Here is a 21149-nt window from a genome sequence, read left to right as displayed (position 1 = left end):
TTTTATTCCACATTTTTATGTTTTTGAGAACTAGGAAGTACAAGGTTCTGGAATAAGTGTTCGATTTTGTCCATATTCTCAATATTATACAAGGTTACCAATGACCAAAGATCTAATGATTATTTATAATCTATCTTTTTATGGATTTCTAAGAGTCTTATTAGAACTTTAAATATGCTGAAATATGTGAATAGAAGTCTCTGAGGAAACAACTGAATTTAGTGAGTTATATACCACGTATTAAAAGTGTTAGCAATCTAGACTTCCTGGAAGATGGCGGCTTAGTAAGACGCGCGGATCTTAGTTTCTTCTCCAGGACACCTACTAGGGGAGTAGAAACGATACAGAAAGCGCCCAAAGCCACAACAGAGATAAAAAAGACAGCGTACCCCATCCTGGAACGGCTGGCTGGCTGAGAGAAGCAGCTCGGGTGAGATCGCCGAGGCGCGCGGGCCTTACCGGGCGGGGTGGCAAGCGGCCGGAGTTACTCCCTTCCCCCTTCCCGGGCCGGCTGGGAGAATTGGAGAGGCGGTCCCCTGAAACCAAGGCGACTGGTGCCCACACCACGCGCAGCCCCCGGACCAACTGAGAGAATTGGATCGGAAATCCCCAGCCCGCGGAGAACGGTGACGGGTGGGGGAGGCCCCTTCCAAACCCGTGACTCCCGGGGAACGTGCACTCTCTCGGGCGGGCCGCTGCCGCTGGCGCCCTCCCACCACGCTTGTTGCCCAGGGCCGACTAGGAAATTCGGACGGGCTCTTTCCCTGGCTGCAGCGACCAGCAACCCTCCCTGCGTTCGGACCGAGGGCCGGCTCAAGCCGCTTCGGCTAGCGAACCCCCAGGACGGTGAGAGTTTTCCAAAGTTTAAGGTCCCACAGCACCTTTTACTGGTGGGACCCACAGACAAACGTGTGCCACGAGCGCTACCTACTGGGCAGGATAAGAAAAACAGAACCCAGAGATTTCACAGAAAAATATTACAACCTTGCTGGGTCCAACACCAAGAGAAATCTGAATAAATGCCCAGACACCAGCAGCAGAAGATAACTGTCCACGCTCAAAAGATTGAGAATATGGCCCAGTCAAAGGAACAAACCAATAGCTCAAATGAGACACAAGAGCTGAGACAACTAATCCTGAATATACGAACAGAAATGGAAAACCTCTTCAAAAATGAAATCGATAAATTGAGGGAGGACATGAAGAGGACATGGGCTGAACATAAAGAAGAAATAGAAAAACTGAAAAAACAAATCGCAGAACTTATGGAAGTGAAGGATAAAGTAGCAAACATAGAAAAAATAATGGATAGCTACAATGATAGATTTAAAGAGACAGAAGATAGAATTAGTGATTTGGATGATGGAACATCTGAATTCCAAAAAGAAACAGAAGCTATCGGGAAAAGAATGGAAAAGTTTGAACAGGGTATCAGGGAACTCAAGGACAATATGAACGGCACAAATATACGTGTTGTGGGTGTCCCAGAAGGAGAAGAGAAGGGAAAAGGAGGAGAAAAACTAATGGAAGAAATTTTCACTGAAAATTTCCCAACTCTTATGAAAGACCTAAAATTACAGATCCAAGAAGTGCAGCGCACCCCAAAGAGATTAGACCCAAATAGGCGTTCTCCAAGACACTTACTAGTTAGAATGTCAGAGGTCAAAGAGAAAGAGAAGATCTTGAAAGCAGCAAGAGAAAAACAATCCATTACATACAAGGGAAACCCAATAAGACTTTGTGTAGATTTCTCAGCAGAAACCATGGAAGCTAGAAGACAGTGGGATGATATATTTAAAATACTAAAAGAGAAAAACTGCCAACCAAGACTCCTATATCCAGCAAAATTATCCTTCAAAAATGAGGGAGAAATTAAAACATTCTCAGACAAAAAGTCACTGAAAGAATTTGTGACCAAGAGACCAGCTCTGCAAGAAATACTAAAGGGAGCACTAGAGTCAGATACAAAAAGACAGAAGAGAGAGGTATGGAGAAGAGTGTAGAAAGAAGGAAAATCAGATATGATATATATAATACAAAAGGCAAAATGTTAGAGGAAAATATTATCCAAACAGTAATAACACTAAATGTCAATGGACTGAATTCCCCAATCAAAAGACATAGATTGGCAGAATGGATTAAAAAACAGGATCCTTCTATATGCTGTCTACAGGAAACACATCTTAGACCCAAAGATAAACATAGGTTGAAAGTGAAAGGTTGGGAAAAGATATTTCATGCAAATAACAACCAGAAAAGAGCAGGAGTGGCTATACTAATATCCAACAAATTAGACTTCAAATGTAAAACAGTTAAAAGAGACAAAGAAGGACACTATCTACTAATAAAAGGAACAATTAAACAAGAAGACATAACAATCATAAATATTTATGCACCGAATCAGAATGCCCCAAAATACGTGAGGAATATACTGCAAACACTGAAAAGGGAAATAGACTCATATACCATAATAGTTGGAGACTTCAACTCACCACTCTCATCAAGGGACAGAACATCTAGACAGAGGATCAACAAAGAAATAGAGAATCTGAATATTACTATAAATGAACTAGACTTAATAGACATTTATAGGACATTACATCCCACAACAGCAGGATACACCTTTTTCTCAAGTGCTCATGGATCATTCTCAAAGATAGACCATATGCTGGGTCACAAAGCAAGTCTCAACAAATTTAAAAAGATTGAAATCTTACACAACACTTTCTCGGACCATAAAGGAATGATGTTGGAAATCAATAATAGGCAGAGTGCCAGAAAATTCACAAATACGTGGAGGCTCAACAACACACTCCTAAACAACGACTGGGTCAAAGAAGAAATTGCAAGAGAAATTAGCAAATACCTCGAGGCGAATGAAAATGAAAACACAACATATCAAAACTTATGGGACGCAGCAAAGGCAGTGCTAAGAGGGAAATTTATTGCTCTAAATGCCTATATCAGAAAAGAAGAAAAGGCAAAAATTCAGGAATTAACTATCCATTTGGAAGAACTAGAGAAAGAACAGCAAGCTAACCCCAAAGCAAGCAAAAGGAAAGAAATAACAAAGATTAGAGCACAAATAAATGAAATTGAAAACATGAAAACAATAGAGAAAATCAATAAGGCCAGAAGTTGGTTCTATGAGAAAATCAATAAGATTGATGGGCCCTTAGCAAGATTGACAAAAAGAAGAAGAGAGAGGATGCAAATAAATAAGATCAGAAATGGAAGAGGAGACATAACTACTGACCTCACAGAAATAAAGGAGGTAATAACAGGATACTATGAACAACTTTACGCTAATAAATACAACAATTTAGAGGAAATGGACGGGTTCCTGGAAAGACATGAACAACCAACTCTGACTCAAGAAGACATAGATGACCTCAACAAACCAATCACAAGTAAAGAAATTGAATCAGTCATTCAAAAGCTTCCTAAAAAGTAAAGTCCAGGACCAGATGGCTTCACATGTGAATTCTACCAAACGTTCCAGAAAGAATTAGTACCAATTCTCTTCAAACTCTTCAAAAAAATCGAAGTGGAGGGAAAACTACCTAATTCATTCTATGAAGCCAACATCACCCTCATACCAAAACCAGGCAAAGATATTACAAAAAAAGAAAACTACAGACCAATCTCTCTAATGAATACAGATGCAAAAATCCTCAATAAAATTCTAGCAAATCGTATCCAACAACACATTAAAAGAATTATACATCATGACCAAGTAGGATTCATCCCAGGTATGCAAGGATGGTTCAACATAAGAAAATCAATTAATGTAATACACCATATCAACAAATCAAAGCAGAAAAATCACATGATCATCTCAATTGATGCAGAGAAGGCATTCGACAAGATTCAACATCCTTTCCTGTTGAAAACACTTCAAAAGATAGGAATACAAGGGAACTTCCTTAAAATGATAGAGGGAATATATGAAAAACCCACAGCTAATATCATCCTCAATGGGGAAAAATTGAAAACTTTCCCCCTAAGATCAGGAACAAGACAAGGATGTCCACTATCACCACTATTATTCAACATTGTGTTGGAGGTTCTAGCCAGAGCAATTAGACAAGAAAAAGAAATACAAGGCATCAAAATTGGAAAGGAAGAAGTAAAACTATCACTGTTTGCAGACGATATGATACTATACGTCGAAAACCCGGAAAAATCCACAACAAAACTACTAGAGCTAATAAATGAGTACAGCAAAGTAGCAGGTTACAAGATCAACATTCAAAAATCTGTAGCATTTCTATACACTAGTAAGGAACAAGCTGAGGGGGAAATCAAGAAACGAATCCCATTCACAATTGCAACTAAAAGAATAAAATACCTAGGAATAAATTTAACTAAAGAGACAAAAAACCTATATAAAGAAAACTACAAAAAACTGCTAAAAGAAATCACAGAAGACCTAAATAGATGGAAGGGCATACCGTGTTCATGGATTGGAAGACTAAATATAGTTAAGATGTCAATCCTACCTAAATTGATTTACAGATTCAATGCAATACCAATCAAAATCCCAACAACTTATTTTTCAGAAATAGAAAAACCAATAAGCAAATTTATCTGGAAGGGCAGGGTGCCCCGAATTGCTAAAAACATCTTGAGGAAAAAAAACGAAGCTGGAGGTCTCGCGCTGCCTGACTTTAAGGCATATTATGAAGCCACAGTGGTCAAAACAGCATGGTATTGGCATAAAGATAGATATATCGACCAATGGAATCGAATAGAGTGCTCAGATATAGACCCTCTCATCTATGGACATTTGATCTTTGATAAGGCAGTCAAGCCAACTCACCTGGGACAGAGCAGTCTCTTCAATAAATGGTGCCTAGAGAACTGGATATCCATATGCAAAAGAATGAAAGAAGACCCATCTCTCACACCCTATACAAAAGTTAACTCAAAATGGATCAAAGATCTAAACATTAGGTCTAAGACCATAAAACAGTTAGAGGAAAATGTAGGGAGATATCTTATGGATCTTACAACTGGAGGCGGTTTTATGGACCTTAAACCTAAAGCAAGAGCACTGAAGAAGGAAATAAATAAATGGGAACTCCTCAAAATTAAACACTTTTGTGCATCAAAGAACTTCATCAAGAAAGTAGAAAGACAGCCTTCACAATGGGAGACAATATTTGGAAATGATATATCAGATAAAGGTCTAGTATCCAGAATTTATAAAGAGATTGTTCATCTCAACAACAAAAAGACAGCCAACCCAATTACAAAATGGGAAAAAGACTTGAACAGACACCTCTCAGAAGAGGAAATACGGATGACCAAGAGGCACATGAAGAGATGCTCAATGTCCCTGGCCATTAGAGAAATGCAAATCAAAACCACAATGAGATATCATCTCACACCCACCAGAATGGCCATTATCAACAAAACAGAAAATGACAAGTGCTGGAGAGGATGCGGAGAAAGAGGCACACTTATCCACTGTTGGTGGGAATGTCAAAGGGTGCAACCACTGTGGAAGGCAGTTTGGCGGTTCCTCAAAAAGCTGAATATAGAATTGCCATACGACCCAGCAATACCATTTCTAGGTATCTACTCAAAGGACTTAAGGGCAAAGACACAAACGGACATTTGCACACCAATGTTTATAGCAGCATTATTTACAATTGCAAAGAGATGGAAACAGCCAAAATCTCCATCAACAGAAGAGTGGTTAAACAAACTGTGGTATATACATACGATGGAATATTATGCAGCTTTAAGACAAGATAAACTCATGAACCATGTAATAACATGGATGGACCTAGAGAATATTATGCTGAGTGAATCCAGCCAAAAACTAAAGGACAAATACTGTATGGTCCCACTGATGTGAACGGACATTCGAGAATAAACTTGAAATATGTCATTGGTAACAGAGTTCAGCAGGAGTTAGAAACAGGGTAAGACAATGGGTAATTGAAGCTGAAGGGATACAGACTGTGCAACAGGACTAGATACAAAAACTCAAAAATGGACAGCACAATAATACCTAATTGTAAAGTAATCATGTTAAAACACTGAATGAAGCTGCATCTGAGCTATAGGTTTTTGTTTTGTTTTGTGTTGTTTTGTTTTGATTTTACTATTATTACTTTTATTTTTTTCTCTATATTAACATTCTATATCTTTTTCGGTTATGTTGCTAGTTCTTCTAAACCAATGCAAATGTACTAAGAAATGATGATCATGCAGCTATGTGATGATGTTAAGAATTAATGATTGCATGTGTAGAATGGTATGATCTCTAAATGTTGGGTTAATTTCTTTTTTTCCGTTAATTAAAAAAAAAAAGAAAAGAGAAGGGATAATTGGAGATGAAGGGATACAGACTGTACAACGGGACTGGATATAAAAACTCAGAAATGGACAGCACAATACTACCCAATTGTAATGCAATTATGTTAAAACACTGAATGAAGCTGCATGTGAGGTATAGGTTTTTTGTTTTTGTTTTTTTTGTTTTTTTTTTCTTTCTATTATTGTTTTAATTCTTATTCTGTTGTCGTTTTATTTCTTTTTCTAAATCGATGCAAATGTACTAAGAAATGATGAATATGCAACTATGTGATGTTATTAAGAATTACTGATTGTACATGTAGATTGAAATGATTTCTAATTGTTTTGTTAATTCTTTTTTTAATTAATAAAAAAAAAAGTGTTAGCAATCTATACTTTCCTAGAGATGTGTTTTAAATATTAATTAAAGTATTTAAAATGCCTTCATCACCCAAACAATAAAGTTAGTAATAGCCTTAAAATAATAACAAAGCTCAATACTCACTTATAAAGAATATGAATGCCCCAACAATGGGGAAAAAAATCAATGAACACTATTTAAAATAACAACCAGAATTGTGCATAAGGTTCATTTAAAGTATTTCCATCAGATGGATTAGAACAATGAACAGAAATAATGTTATTTTAAGAACTCCTACAATATTTAACAAAATATTTTGCCTAACTTTTTCAAGTATCAAAATAGATAATGTAGAAATATAGTGAATATGAAATAAACCTTTATCTACTGATCATTTTTAAAATAATGCATCATGCTGAAGGAGGGGGCCTAAGCAAAATTCTAAGTCCCAAATATCTTAATAGATTCAGACCAACAAAAATGCACTAAGTTATCTGCTGGGTAAATAATCTTTAGGCAGACTGCAACAACTCATTTAAAATGTAAACAAAGAATTGTAAAATAAGAGGGTGGAAATATTGCTTCTAATTCATTCTGTTAAGAAAGGATTCATGCTGTATGTTGGAGCTTTAGTCAATGTATGACTTGAGGTAGCATTGAAAGAAGACATGCCTGGAGAAGAAAATACTGGACTGGAAGGGAACAGCTGGGCGAAAACTCTGACTTAGTCCTGGGAACAATATAGTTTCCACTGTGGATGGAACATAAAATGTACACAGGGGTGCAAGTGAAAAAAGTACACAGGGGTGCAAGTTAAAATTGGTAAGAAACATTGAAACCAGAGAGTGGCTACCATTGAATGTCGCTATAAGTATTTGGGCGTGATGTATTATGTATGAAAGAGTAGGTGGGAATTTTATGGATATCTGCAAAAATAATTCCAAAAATGGTGTCAGTTGATAAAAATAAGTTTAATATCATAGTCTTTCTCTGTGTGTTTAAGGAGAGATACAGGATTGATTGATTAGGACATTTTTTCATTGCTCAGATATATGAGAGCAATGGTAAAAAAAAAATGTGGGCTGAATCTTAGGATGAAGCTTTCCAAAGGATTCAGATAGCTCTCATAAATTCTGCCCTTTAGACCTGATCAGGTAAAGTAAATTCATTCTAATTGTCACATAAAACCTGCTCAATAAGGTTATAAATGTGCAAGTTTATAATAGTGAACAAGGTGGATCCCCTCAATCACAGAATGTACTTTTGTACAATCACCAATAGAAGTGTCTACCCCAGAGAGTGTGTAAGCTATCCATCGATATGCCAAAGGAATGTATTCAGACTTTTATTTATATTGCATTTATTACTTTCTTTATATTTCATATTTTCCTGAGTTTCACAATTATATAATACATCCCTATATTTTATAACATATTCTTATTTTACAGTTAAAGGATATGTTTTTATATTTTATAGTATATCTTTATATTATTTTACAATTAAATAACATAACGCATCCTCATATTTGTGAATACATACACATACGAAGAGGCTGTATATTTAAGTATACTGATAAAATTTTTGTAGATGACTGGTCTCTAAATTCTCTCAAATGCTAGAATTTACCAGCATTTTCTTGATTATGATATCAAGAATATACAAATATAGGGAGAATCAAAGAGGAAGAGTAATTTATTTTCTGCATTATTCTGTGACTCAAGATCTTCCCACATAGAAAATATTTCCTAACCAAGGAATATGAAAGATAATGTTTTAAAGTAGTTTAGAATTTAATATTTCAGGATATGTGTTACTGCTACTACCCAGTATGTAAATAAAAGCTATTGTACAGCATGGCTATCCTCAGGAAATATGCTGCTTTTAGGGAATACTAACTTATCTGGTATGTATTGAATTGAGAAAAATAAGCTAGCTAGTTAGCATGTTCTTCTGCTAAATTAAACATACAACTTTCCCCAAACAACATTTGAAAGAATTTTTGCATATTTTATCTGTGTATTGAAACATTTTATTTTGAGTTAAATACAAATTCCTTTTTATTATTGAAAATATGTGGTTGTAAAGGAAAGAAAACTTTGTAGAGTCTGTTCTGTTCAGCTGATGTTGTCATTATGTGGCCTCGGTAAGAAAGTTGAAAGGTGCACTCCAGCTGGGAGGACTGGCTTTCTTCCTGGAAGGAGGTGTACTTTGATAAGGATATCTGGGTCCCAGGGAGCTCCTCTCAGTCCCTATCCAGTTCCCAAAAGAAACCCAACTGGGCCTGATCATATAAGCTAATTAGATTTTGGACACTATTGTGTAAAGATATCAAAAAAAAACACATGCAAGCAGTTAGACCAGAGAATCTAAAGAGTAGTAGAAAAAGAAAGAGAGAGGAGAAACTTATGAAGAAGAAGAAGGAGAGAGGAGAATCTTCTGAGGAAGAAGAAGAAGGAGAGGAGAATGTTATGAGAAAGAGAGAGCACCTCATCAGAATCTTATCAGAGAAAGGAATACTCTGCTGTGGATTTTTACTAATGAGACTTGGAATGTTACTCCCAAGACTTCCTAACACATCTCTTCAAGGGTTGGTGCCATCTTATCTGGTGATGCAGCTATGACTTATTGTTTAAAGCTTTTTGAATTACTTTTTTTCACTTACTTTCTTAATAAAATTTGTTTTTATATCACTGAAGTCTGTGTTGTCCATGAATCCGAACCTATAAATAAGTGGCCACAAATACCATGTTGCCTTTCATGCAACAATAGTATATGAAGTCTTTAAACAATGGGGTAAAACATGACCACAAACTATACTTATAGACAATATTGCAATTTGAAAAAATATTTTAAATGGCTATATTATCTAAATGTTATTGAGGAATCTTTTGAGTAGGTTTCAACTTTCTTCAATGTCTTCTAACTAGATTAAAATATCCTCTGTCTGCAGCAAGATTTAGATAGTCTCTAAATTACTAGCCACGTCCATTACCAATTATCCCTTTTAAAAGTTGCCTTCATTCAGAACTATCAAACTCAGCATTTTAACCATATTCAAAACTTCTTTGTCCTTTGTCCCGTTTGTTCTCCAACTACAAACAGACTTTGTAAGTGATTGGTAATTCATGATTAATCCACTTGGGTGATTACCTTTTATTTAAATATGTTTATCTTTCTCCAAATGACATTTCTGTTATTGCAAACATCTGATAAAGATCTCAACCTCCAAAAATTATAATTTGTAGAAAATTGACTTAGTCTTTTAAGAGACTTGAATCAATTCTCCTCAAATCACAATCCTGAGAAAACTATCTTGCATTGCTGTGTTTCAACATTTTGGAGAATCAGGTCCCAATTATAGTTTGACACTATAAATTGCATGTCACTATGTCACTTTATTAGTTACTTGGCTCATTTTTTTATCTTAATGACTGTTTCTGATTCCAATCTTGTGCAAAATTCCCTCTGAATAAGTGATGCTGTAATGATAAGACTTTAAAGTCTTTGATTAAGTTGAGATTCTTAATAGATTTTTATATAAACCAATTATTTGGATAGCTACACGAAGCATAAACTTGACAGGTCCTAATTTCAGTTTCTACCAATTCGTTTTATTTAGCTAAACCCCAAATGGGCTTCCAGCAAAGGACTAAGAACAGAGAATCAATTCAAAAGATGCCTTGACAACAATATTTGAAGAAAAGAATAGTTAATAGTTTAAGTTGATTTATCCTGCCCCACAAAAAGCTCTCCAAACTACAGATCACCACACAAATACAAGTCAAAATTAGCCAATATAAATATGCAATATTTTCTTGATAATAGTGCTTTATGTATTTCATTGAATAGGATTAGGTTGCATAGTACTAAATCTAATAATTGATTTGTGATTATAGGATAAATAATGACATATATAAATAGATCTACAGATAGTTGTTAAGCTTTAAGACTAAAAGTACTAAATATCTGACCAGAAATGTCAGTTATTATACTCTGTGGACTGAGATTTTAACTTTTTATGCTATTTTGCACAGAAATTTAGAGATGTAAAGGACTTTTAAAATCTGCAAATAAATATTTTTATCTTGCAAAGTAAGCAAGTGAAGTCTGAATAACTTGTCAAAATACATACAGCTATGAGTATGAAAGTGAATAATTAAAGTTTGATTTCTTACCATTTTAAGTATTGCTTATGCTGTATCATAAATATAATTAGTTTTCTTCTAAAAGGTGTATCTTAATATGTCTAATACTTAAAACCTAATAAGCCTGAATAATCCTGAACTTAATACTCAATCTGTGCTTTTTCACTGAATTCTTACTATTCAAATAATTATGATATAAATGAGAATATTTATAAGCACCACTCTCAGGATCTTACTAAAACTTCTAAATAATTGCAGATTCATTTTATTTTCCAAACCATAAGGTTATATAACAAACCAATAAAAATGAAGCCTCTTTACCATGATGCTTTTATTGCAGTAGCAAATTGCAAATTAAGGAATGATATTCTCGTAATAAAAATGTATTTATATTTTAGTATATTTTTGTAATGTCATAAAAAACACACAACTGAAAAATGTTGAATAAATAAAATAAGGGCAGAGCCTTTAAACCCTATTATGTTATACCTCAAGTTATTATTTTAACTACATAATATATAATTGTTTTAGTAACCATCTTATTACATATTATTTACCTTTACTAGGTTCCAGTAGAGATCAAACTAGAATTGTGCTTACCCACTGGTTTTATAACTACCCCAGCAGTCCTGGCAGTACATAGGAGAAGTACAAAATGAGAGATTCTATCTAGTTATGTTCAGGATCATATATTCTTTGGACCCTAATTATCTAAATTAGGTAATTCAAAATCTTTAGAGTACACATAAGTAAACTAAAGACTGGAATGGCTAATGACTTACCTGAATTAGTATTGGAAGAAATATTGAAGTCCAAATCCTCTGGCTTTTCACTCAAGGCTTTAACATGCCATGTGTGGCAGATTGTGTTGTCCAAAGTTGCCCGCAGCACTGTCTCCCTTCCTATACATTCTTCTACTCTGTCCTCTCCTCAAAATATTGGTCTGATTTCTATCCTCTTGAATCTAGTCTGGCCCTATGTTCACTTGCAATCAATAGAATATGATGAAAGTGACATTACAGAAATTCAGCAGTTGAGTCGGTAAAGGGCATCCAGCTTCCACGTGGCTCTCCAGAAACTCCAGCTCTCAGAATATTCCTTCTCAGTGATTTCACTGCACACAGAGGGGACATATCGTGAGAAGCCTAAGCCCCATGAAGAAGGCAGCTATCATGCTCTGTTTAACAATCCCAGGTAATCCAAACTGTCACCCCAGAGTGCCACGTCAGTGAAGGAGTCGTTTGGGAAGTAAGCCCTCCAGGCACAATTGGTCCAGCCCTTAACCACCCAGATCTTCAACTGTAAGTCTATTTCTGTAAGAGAGAAGCCATTCCCACTCTGCCTCTTCTGCATTCCTGTTCCACAGATCTGTGACATTATAAAATTGTTGTACCCTTTATAGCAGTAAATTTTGATGTGATTGTAGGCAGCAATAAAGTTGTAGCTGCAGTACTACTTTAGAGAAGGACACATGTTCAATGTGAAGATTGAATGACTTAAAGATCTCAACCTGTAGGATACTTTTGTTACATGAGGTAGAAACCTGAAGCAATACCTTGGGTGATACAAACCAAGGTACTACTCATCCCCTTTCTGATGATCATTTGAAGATAGGTGTATGTTTTGGACATATACATAATTATTTTCACTTTTCAATGACTCCTGCCTAGGAAATCTGACTCTGTAGTTGGTAATATATATTAATTTACCAATAAATTTAAAAGTCATAACCAAATTCAGCTAATGTCTTTAAGTCACCAAGTTTTATTCATCAAGGACTAAATGGGAGCATATATGAAGGATAATTAATGCAGATTTATTTATAGATGAATGAAAATTTTCCCATGCATCTGATCTCAGGTGGGAAATAGAAATCTTCACAGTCTCAGCATTGAAATAACATTTATGGAAAATGCTGGGAATTGATTCTGTTCCTTAGACTTGTCTATACAGTATACCAGTAATCACATACATTCTAAATTGGTGGTAAAATATTCCTTTAATAGTAATACTGTTGTCACCAAACACACTAATCCATATACATTCACTTCACACACACACATGGACATGTATAAGTTTATCTGCATATTGTGTCAGAAAATAAACGTGAAGCTTAAAAGCATATCTTTTCCCAGTTGAACCTCTGATGAGACAGTAGTCCATGCCAGTTATTAGCAAAATTCATCTCCTCAAGGTCATAGGACTGAGAACCCGATTTGCTTGCTGGCTGTTGGCCAGGAGTTGCTCTTAGCTCTTAGAGACCTCTGGCAGTTCCTGCCACATGGCCTTCTCACTGCATGGCAGTTTACCTCTTCACAGTCAACAAAGGAGTCTCTCCCACTTGGTCTGTTAAGATGAACTCATATAATATAACCTAATCAAGGTTTTTACCTTCTACCTTTGATCTGTAGCATAGTATAATCATGGGAATGGTATTCCACTACCTTTGTCACAATCTATTGGCTTAGAATCAATTTTGCAGGTCTTGCCCACATTCACCCTGACAAGAAATTACACAAGGATGTGACATATTGGAGGGAGCAGTCACCAAGGTGTGTATCCACCAAAAATGCCTTTTCAACAATGCAGTCAGTGCCATCATAATGCATTATGGAATACAGGCATACAGACAGCTCCTCCCTTCAAAAGAAGAGAAATTTGTTTATACTAGGAATATGTAGAAACTTTCCTTCCTCTTTCAACCCTCGTGGGATATTTCATTAATTATAACTAATATTTGAACGATACTTATGTGTCAGATATTCTCCTAATAGTTTCAAAATGCTTTAAAACTCAAAGAAATCCTACGCTGTATTTTTATTATCCCTCTTTTAGAAATGATGGGAATTAGGCAGAGATATTGGTAGCTTGTTTAATCTTAGAGAGTTAGTAGAACTCAAATTCAGATTTAAACAAAGGGAGGTTTCCCCACAATTCTTCACTGTTTTGTCTAATAATAACTTTGAAAGATATGATTTAGTTTCTAATGCTGCTGGACTGCAAAATACCAGAAATATAATGGCTTTTATAAAGGGAATTTATTAAGTTACGAGTTTACAGTTCTAAGGTCTTAAAAATGTCCAGCTAAAGCATCCAGAGAACAATAATTTGACTCTGAAGAAAGCCTGAATGGCGTCTGGGATTTCTCTGGAAGCTGGGAAGGCACATGACTGGTGTCTGAGGCCCTCACTGCTGGTTCATTGCTTTGAGCTTCTGATTCTAGTAGATTTCTCTTTAGCTGCTCTGGGACCAAACTTTGGATTTCATCCGCCAGCTTAACATGAAAGGCACATGGCGACGTCTGCTGGGTTCTGGTACCTGTCTAGGTTCTGTTGGCTCACTCAGCTCCTGGTATCTCCTGAGGCTTCTGCATTTCCAAACATCTATGTCTCAGCCTTCTCCTAGCTTCTCCAAATGTCTGTGTCTGAGCTCTATGTCAGCAATTTTTAGGACTCCAGTAAACTCGTCAAGACCTGCCGTGAATGAGCAAAGCCAGATCTTCATCAAATCAAAAGGTCACACTCAGAATTGAGTGTATCACATCTCCACGGAAACTATCCAATCAAAGTTTCCATTTAGACAATAAATAGGTCTGTTCACCCAAGATTGGATTGGAAAAAGAACTTGGCTTTTCTGGGATACATGAAAGTTTCAAATTCGCATGGATGCATTCTCTTTAGACAAAATATTGCATGGGTGTTTTGGTTTGTTAAAGCTGCCAGAATACAATATACTAGAAATGGATTAGGTTTTTAAAAGATGATTTATTACATTGAAGCTTTACAGTTCTAAGGCCATAAAAATGTCCAGACTAAGGCATCCATAGAAAGAAATCTTGATCAATAAAGGCCAATGGGTCCAGACTTCCTCTGTCAACTGGGAAGGCACATGGCTGGCATCTGCTAATCCTTGTTCCAGACTCTGTTGCTCGCAGATTGAACCCACAATTGGGTGGGTCAATCCCCATGCAAATAATCTAATCGAAGGTTTCCACCCTACAATATTGAATCAGAATTAAACGACATGGCTTTTTTGGGGACATAACAACTTCCAATGGACATAATGGATTTTAAAGCCACACCAAAACCAGGTAAACAAATTTAACACATTTAATAGTTGTATATTATTTCACTTTTATGTACACCTAGGCAAATGAGTTCTTATGTCAATACCTATGTCTTGATCAATATGAAAATAAAATAGCAATAGTATTTCTATAGAACCTTTTGATCCCTGACTGACCATACTTGCATTTTTCATCAAATGCTACCTCATAACAAAAGATGTGGCAATATAATATTATATTAAACCCATCTTGTGCAATTTGCTACAATCTGGCCTTTATCCCCTGTTGATAGAACCAGTGTTACAGAGAAACTGCTTCCTACGTTGTGTGTGAAAATTGATTATAACATATCCCCTGACATTTTAATCTACTTTCCCATATGTACTCTCTGCCTGTCCTATTTCAATCCATATTTTTTTTAAACATCACAATTTGTTAGTTACTGTCTTTCCCTCTCTCCCTCTCTCCTTCTTTCAGTCTCAGCCCGTGAACCAGCACTCTATGTCTTCCAGCTCTCAGCTTCTCATTGTATGTTTTGCAAAGGAAATGATCAGTGATGCAGAGTCTTAGGTAATGGATAGGGCAAAAAAGACATGCTGTGATTAATGACAAAAAATAAGGAAAATGTAACTTTTTGCCAGCCAAATTAGTACTCCCATAGCTTATATTAATTCACTAAAGTTCAAAGTAAACTTATTGTAATACTTGAATTCACGTTATTCTAGTGTAAGACTGGCAAGTAACTCAGCTTTATTTTTTCTCGATCTGAGAACCAGCTTGTACGTCACAGTGACAGCAAAGTCCCTCATGAGCTCACTACAGAGGAAGTCAAAAATACCTCTTTATTCTTTATTACTCCAAGCCCTTTTCTGAATTCTAATGGCCAAACTAATTTCACTAATATCCCACATTTCCTTTGTTTCCTTATGTTGGAAAAAATAACTCAAAATTGTTTCACAATATTAGTGCCTGGAACTCTAAGAAAATAGTTTGAAAAGTTATTTAGTGAACAAAACAAATAATGATGATCCATGCTCCTTGAAACTTTCTCTGAATCCCTGAGGAATTACTGTACTTTCTCTTTATTTGACAAAAAAAATGTTTTAACTTGAGATGTCTTAAGGGTTGGCTCAGTTTCTAACAAAGACTGAATTAGGTGTGAGAAATAACTAATGCAATAAGGAAATTCATGGTCCTAGAATTTCAAAAAGGAAACAAAAATCCTAGGAGCACATACATTCATGGAAATAAATGATTCTAATAGTGTTTTGGTGTTACTGATATGCCTTTTCACATATAGCTTGGGATAATATTGCTTCCACCTAAGTGTCTTAACCTTATTTAACCTTCTGTGACTATCATATTTGAAGCACCCTTTTACACATTTGAAGTAGGTTTTATGTTTTCAAATTTCCTACTTCTCCAGTGCTCCCAATTAAAACCTTTTTATTAGCCCATAATCTGCTTTATGCTTTAAATTCTGCAAGCGAAATTTACATTTCCACAAAACAGCTAATTTGTAATTAATGTTTTACCTCTTTGCTTCCAAATTACTTGGATTTTCTACCTTTCTTTGTTGTCATACTGATGAGTGTTGTTTTTTCCCAATTATACTACCAATTAGTAGGTCCAACCTTCAATAGATACATCTAATTGAAAATATTTGAACATATTGTGGCACAGTAGGTATTTTAAGAACAGACTATGCTTTTTTTTTTTTTTTTTTTTGCATGGGCAGGTAACAGAAATAGAACCTGGGTTTCCAGCATGGCAGGTGAGAGTTCTGCCTGCTGAGACACTATCATACCGCCCCAGACCAGATACTTTTATGCTTCTATTAAATCAACATGTTTAACACCTACCAAGTTTTAGCTACCATATATACAACTTAAAGAAAGAATATTGTTAATAGTTTTGGAGAATACTTATACAAAGAGTGGCTTCTGAATGAGGGAATTAATAAACAGCGAAGAGGATGAATAAAAAAGCATTGAAAACCATTCTAACAGACAACATTCATTTATTAATTTGTTCATCAAATATCTATAAAGTGGCTGTTCTATGTGCCATTCTAGTAAGAAACCAAACATATCTCTGTCCTTATGTGGTTTATATTCTAGTTGGAAGGTCAGATAATAAACATTTATATCTATATTTCCATTTGTATTTATATCATATAAATTCCATTATTATGGGGCGGGCCACGGTGGCTCAGCAGGCAAGAATGCTTGCCTGCCATGCCTGAGGACCTGGGTTCGGTTCCTGGTGCCTGCCCATGTTAAAAAAAAAAAAAGAAAAGAAAAATTCCATTATTATGTGACATTCTCAAACAAAGCTATAAAGTTGGAAAACAGATCAGTGGTTGTCAGGGTTAGGGCTGGAGTAGGGTGTACCTATAAAGGAATAGCACTAAAGTTTTTGTGGTAATGAAACTGTTCTGGATCCTTATTGTGTTATTGGTTCATGCTTCTATGTTTGTCAACTATGAATGAAATGAAAACAAAATTCAAGTAAATTTCACTGTATATTAATTCTCTTTTTTTTTTTTTTTTTTTCACATGGGCAGGCACCGGGAATTGAACCCAGGTCCTCTGGCATGGCAGGCGAACATTCTTGCCTGCTGAACCACTGTGGCCAGCCCACTGTATATTAATTTTAAATAAAGTTAGATAAAACTCAAAGAGATACACTTTTAAATAAATTAGAATGACTAAAATTAGATAAACTGACAATCTCAAGTTTTGGTTGCGATGTGTAACAATTGAACCTTTTATTGACCACTAGTAGAAGACTACATTTTTTTAACCATTTTAGTAAACTCTTTGGCATATTTATTACATATGCATACTTACAACCAAGTTATCCCTCTCTTACCAATATATCCAACGGATGCATAAGAACACTAAAAATCATGTAATGTACGTTAGAGTATCATTCTTCATAATGAATATTTTAATGGCATGTATTTAAAGGTCAAAAAGAATCAGAGTTCTATGAATTTTGTAGATTGACAAATGTCTTCATTTTTATTATATTAATAACTATCACATAAAAATTTTACATGGGGGGAGAAAGGAAATTTCATTTGTTGTCTCTAGTTTTCTTTGCGTAAAGTGCTCTTCGTCTGCAGAAGATTGGCTTACCTGAAAGGGAAGATGATTTTACTTGACTTAAACTTTGTCTCCTTCATTCCCTTCAGGTCTGCCCAGATGATGTATTCTCATTCTTTCCTGACCATGGATTAGATTTAGTAGAATTCCTAATTCCATTAGGAATCCTTTGGCTTCTAGCAATTTCTGTCCCTTTATGATATGATTAATCTGGTGGCACAGCATGAGCACACACATTGTATTAAACTTAACAGCTTTCCAGCCATATGTGAAACCCTAGCTGTTCATAGTACTATAAATAATATTTTATTCCACTTGCTTGATTACTGTGACTCCCTATTGATAAAGGCAGATTACAATTGAGGGGCAAAAATTCAGTTGTTATTTCTTTTAACCCTAGTTTCTATTGCATCTCTCTGTAATTCTATAGACAAAACACAGAATGGAATCAGGAAGTGAAATATGGTTTAGTGGGGCTTGTTTAAGCAAAATACATGCCAAATTTTAGTGGATTACATTCTACCATGAGACATGATGCAGACATCATAGTAAGATGAAATACAAAGATTTCTCCATTAACTCTGTTTGTCTAAAATACCACTGTGACTCTGCCAATTTGGGGGACAATGCTAGATTTTGGATTATTAGAACACAATTTGCATGAATAGCCTTGCCATAGGAATAAATAATACTAAACATCTTGGGTATGAGCCAGTCCTTTCCTTCTTTTTAAATATGTATTTTTATAATTTGGTAAGCCCTGCAAAGCGCAAAGCCTTGAAAAATTAGGCACAAACTCAGAGTGTTTCTCCCCACGGAAGTCTTTAGTAAAAGCAAAAAACTTAAACGATCTGAAGAGGAACGAGAGTATGAGCCAGTCTTTTCTTACTAATTTATTGGACTTTTTGATACATCCAGGAAATAATTGTGATCAACTGTATAACATAAGATCAGCAGTAGGATCTAGAAGAGACTTCATTAATAACCTGAGATACTATGTAGCTTATAACCCTTAAAGGAGCTCTAATTTTGCCTCAAAATGAGAGTGAATACAATAAACTATTGAGAAGAATGATTTGGGGGTTTAATTTAATAGTTTTGAAATTTGATTAATTTATGTTTTAGCTCATAAACGAATGATTATCTGATTTTAGATTGTATTTCATCAAGGATTTTAAACTTACCTACAAGGATTTACTTCCTTTGGTACTTTAATATGTTGATCAAGCATTACTTTTTCACTGACAATGATAAAGGATCAGTTGGAAAGCATCTGCTCATGGTTGGGATTTTATTTTTGTGGTGTCTATATTTTCTCATTTAATCTCATTGTAAAACCTTGGATAATGCGCTTTGATAAAACATTGGACTTTTTTTTTTTTCTGTTTTTGGTCTCAGGTTCAAAATAACCTTGGAGTTAATTTAATTAAGGTATTGTGAGACTGATTTTTTTTAAATAGATAATCTTCCATGGGAAATTTTAACTATCTTTTACTTATTTAAAGATGATCATCAAATGATTGGGCACATGAAGTTGCAAGCAGGAATGGCACAATGGATTTATCTTTGGAGACATCATACTCATAGGAAAGCCCAACTTTTTGCTAAAATGTGTGTGGATCAAATTGTTGTAAAAATACGCACTTCTCTCCTCTCAGGCTGCTTTTCTTTGGGAACCCGCCCTCCCAGGCGCCCCTCCAGTGGCCTTCTCCATGGGATGGGATCATTCTTCTCTTCCACAGGTTTGACCAAGTAAATTTCTTTAGACATGTATTTTGCAACCAGGGTAAGTTGTGCACCTTCACCTGCAGCCTGCATCACACCCTGTGATCATGTGGTAATGTTTAGAGACATTTTTGATTCTCATAATTTGGGGGAGGTACTATTGGTACCTAGTGGATAAAGACCAGAGACGTTGCTAAACAATAATGCACGAGAGAGTTTGCCACAACAGAGAATGATCTGATCCAAATATCAATAGCTCTGAGTTTTAAAAGTCTACCTTTGACAATTAAATGTGTGGGAAATGACATGAACCATTTCTGAACAGAAGCCCTAAGAGCCATAAAATGGTTCTGCCGTCACGTTTTTGCCTCCATATGGTATTGACATGTCTCGGAGAGGGACTTCCCCTTTAACCTAGACTTCAAAATGGGGAGACATGAAGCAGAGGAGAGTCACCCACAATGAACACGTCAGGTGATCAAGAAATAAACCTTTTGATTGTTACTGTAAGCCACTAAAACTTAGATATCATTTATTACCAAACCATGACTCAATGTAAACCAATTGATAAATGCCTAGTGTTGTTTTAATAATAAAATTAGCACTTTGATGTCCACTAGATAGCCTCCTGTTTCTGCCTCTTAACTGATGCTGACTCATTTAAGAAAGAAGCATTTTATTTATTGCTCGCTTTAAAATTTGAAGAACATATTCTAAAATTAGGTTGTTAATTCAGGAAAATATGAAACCTTCTATAGTAAGGGTTTTTAATCTTCTAATGCAGATGGAGATTTTTAAATATACTTAAAAAGCTACCATCCATTTAAAGCCTAACGCAACTCAGTGACCAGCATTACTGAGTAAATTATCTTAAATTTAATGTAGTTGTAGGCACATTTTCACTCAAATTGTGAATAATTTGTTTATAGGTGCTGATTTTTAACAGGCTCAGACAAATGCAAGTTCAAAAATCGTTTCACATGTAGTCTTCTTGTTAGATACCAAACTTAAGCTTCCTTTCACAAATTCACAACTGTGGGAGTCCTGGGAAGATCACTTTGGTGACAAAACTGCAAACACTAAATTTAAGCAGAAAACTGCTCTGTGGTCAACAGTTCTTCCAATTGGTAGTAGCAAAAAAGTTTGAACATCTAAGGCCAAGTGTGGGAAGATGATATTAGCATCATTTAGCAAAGGTAATCTTATGCCTTATACCTTTTTTCTATGCCTATGCTTTCCTTACCACTTATCAAAGTATATAGTGAATAGACATACTCAAATACACACATACATGTGTATTTGCATTATATTCTGTTTGGTGTCTTTTATGCATTATGCATTATCTACTAGATGATTTCAGGTTCCTTTTTGAAGAATATCTGATTTAGGATAGATGGCACATAGTGAGTTTCGATGATTGGTGATTGAACTAA

The 21149-nt window shown here is 35.4% G+C and overlaps 1 long non-coding RNA gene and 1 other non-coding gene across 2 annotated transcripts; both read right to left on the bottom strand.

Annotated features, from left to right (window-relative positions):
- Positions 1-8749: 8749 nt before the first annotated feature.
- On the bottom strand, positions 8750-13364 carry LOC143686449 (uncharacterized). The gene is made up of 3 exons (XR_013177157.1): positions 13207-13364; positions 11598-11929; positions 8750-8861 (listed from the first exon to the last, which is right to left on the bottom strand). It is a non-coding gene; the product is annotated as an uncharacterized LOC143686449 (long non-coding RNA).
- A 5383-nt stretch (positions 13365-18747) lies between these two features.
- LOC143689106 (U5 spliceosomal RNA) lies at positions 18748-18862 on the bottom strand. Its single transcript, XR_013178577.1, has one exon. It is a non-coding gene; the product is annotated as a U5 spliceosomal RNA (small nuclear RNA).
- Positions 18863-21149: the final 2287 nt, after the last annotated feature.

The sequence above is a fragment of the Tamandua tetradactyla genome, chromosome 6 (assembly GCF_023851605.1).
Source record: "Tamandua tetradactyla isolate mTamTet1 chromosome 6, mTamTet1.pri, whole genome shotgun sequence".
In the NCBI taxonomy this organism is placed as follows: domain Eukaryota; kingdom Metazoa; phylum Chordata; class Mammalia; order Pilosa; family Myrmecophagidae; genus Tamandua; species Tamandua tetradactyla.
Note: the sequence above shows the minus strand (reverse complement) of the source record. Positions and strands in the feature narration are given on the sequence as shown.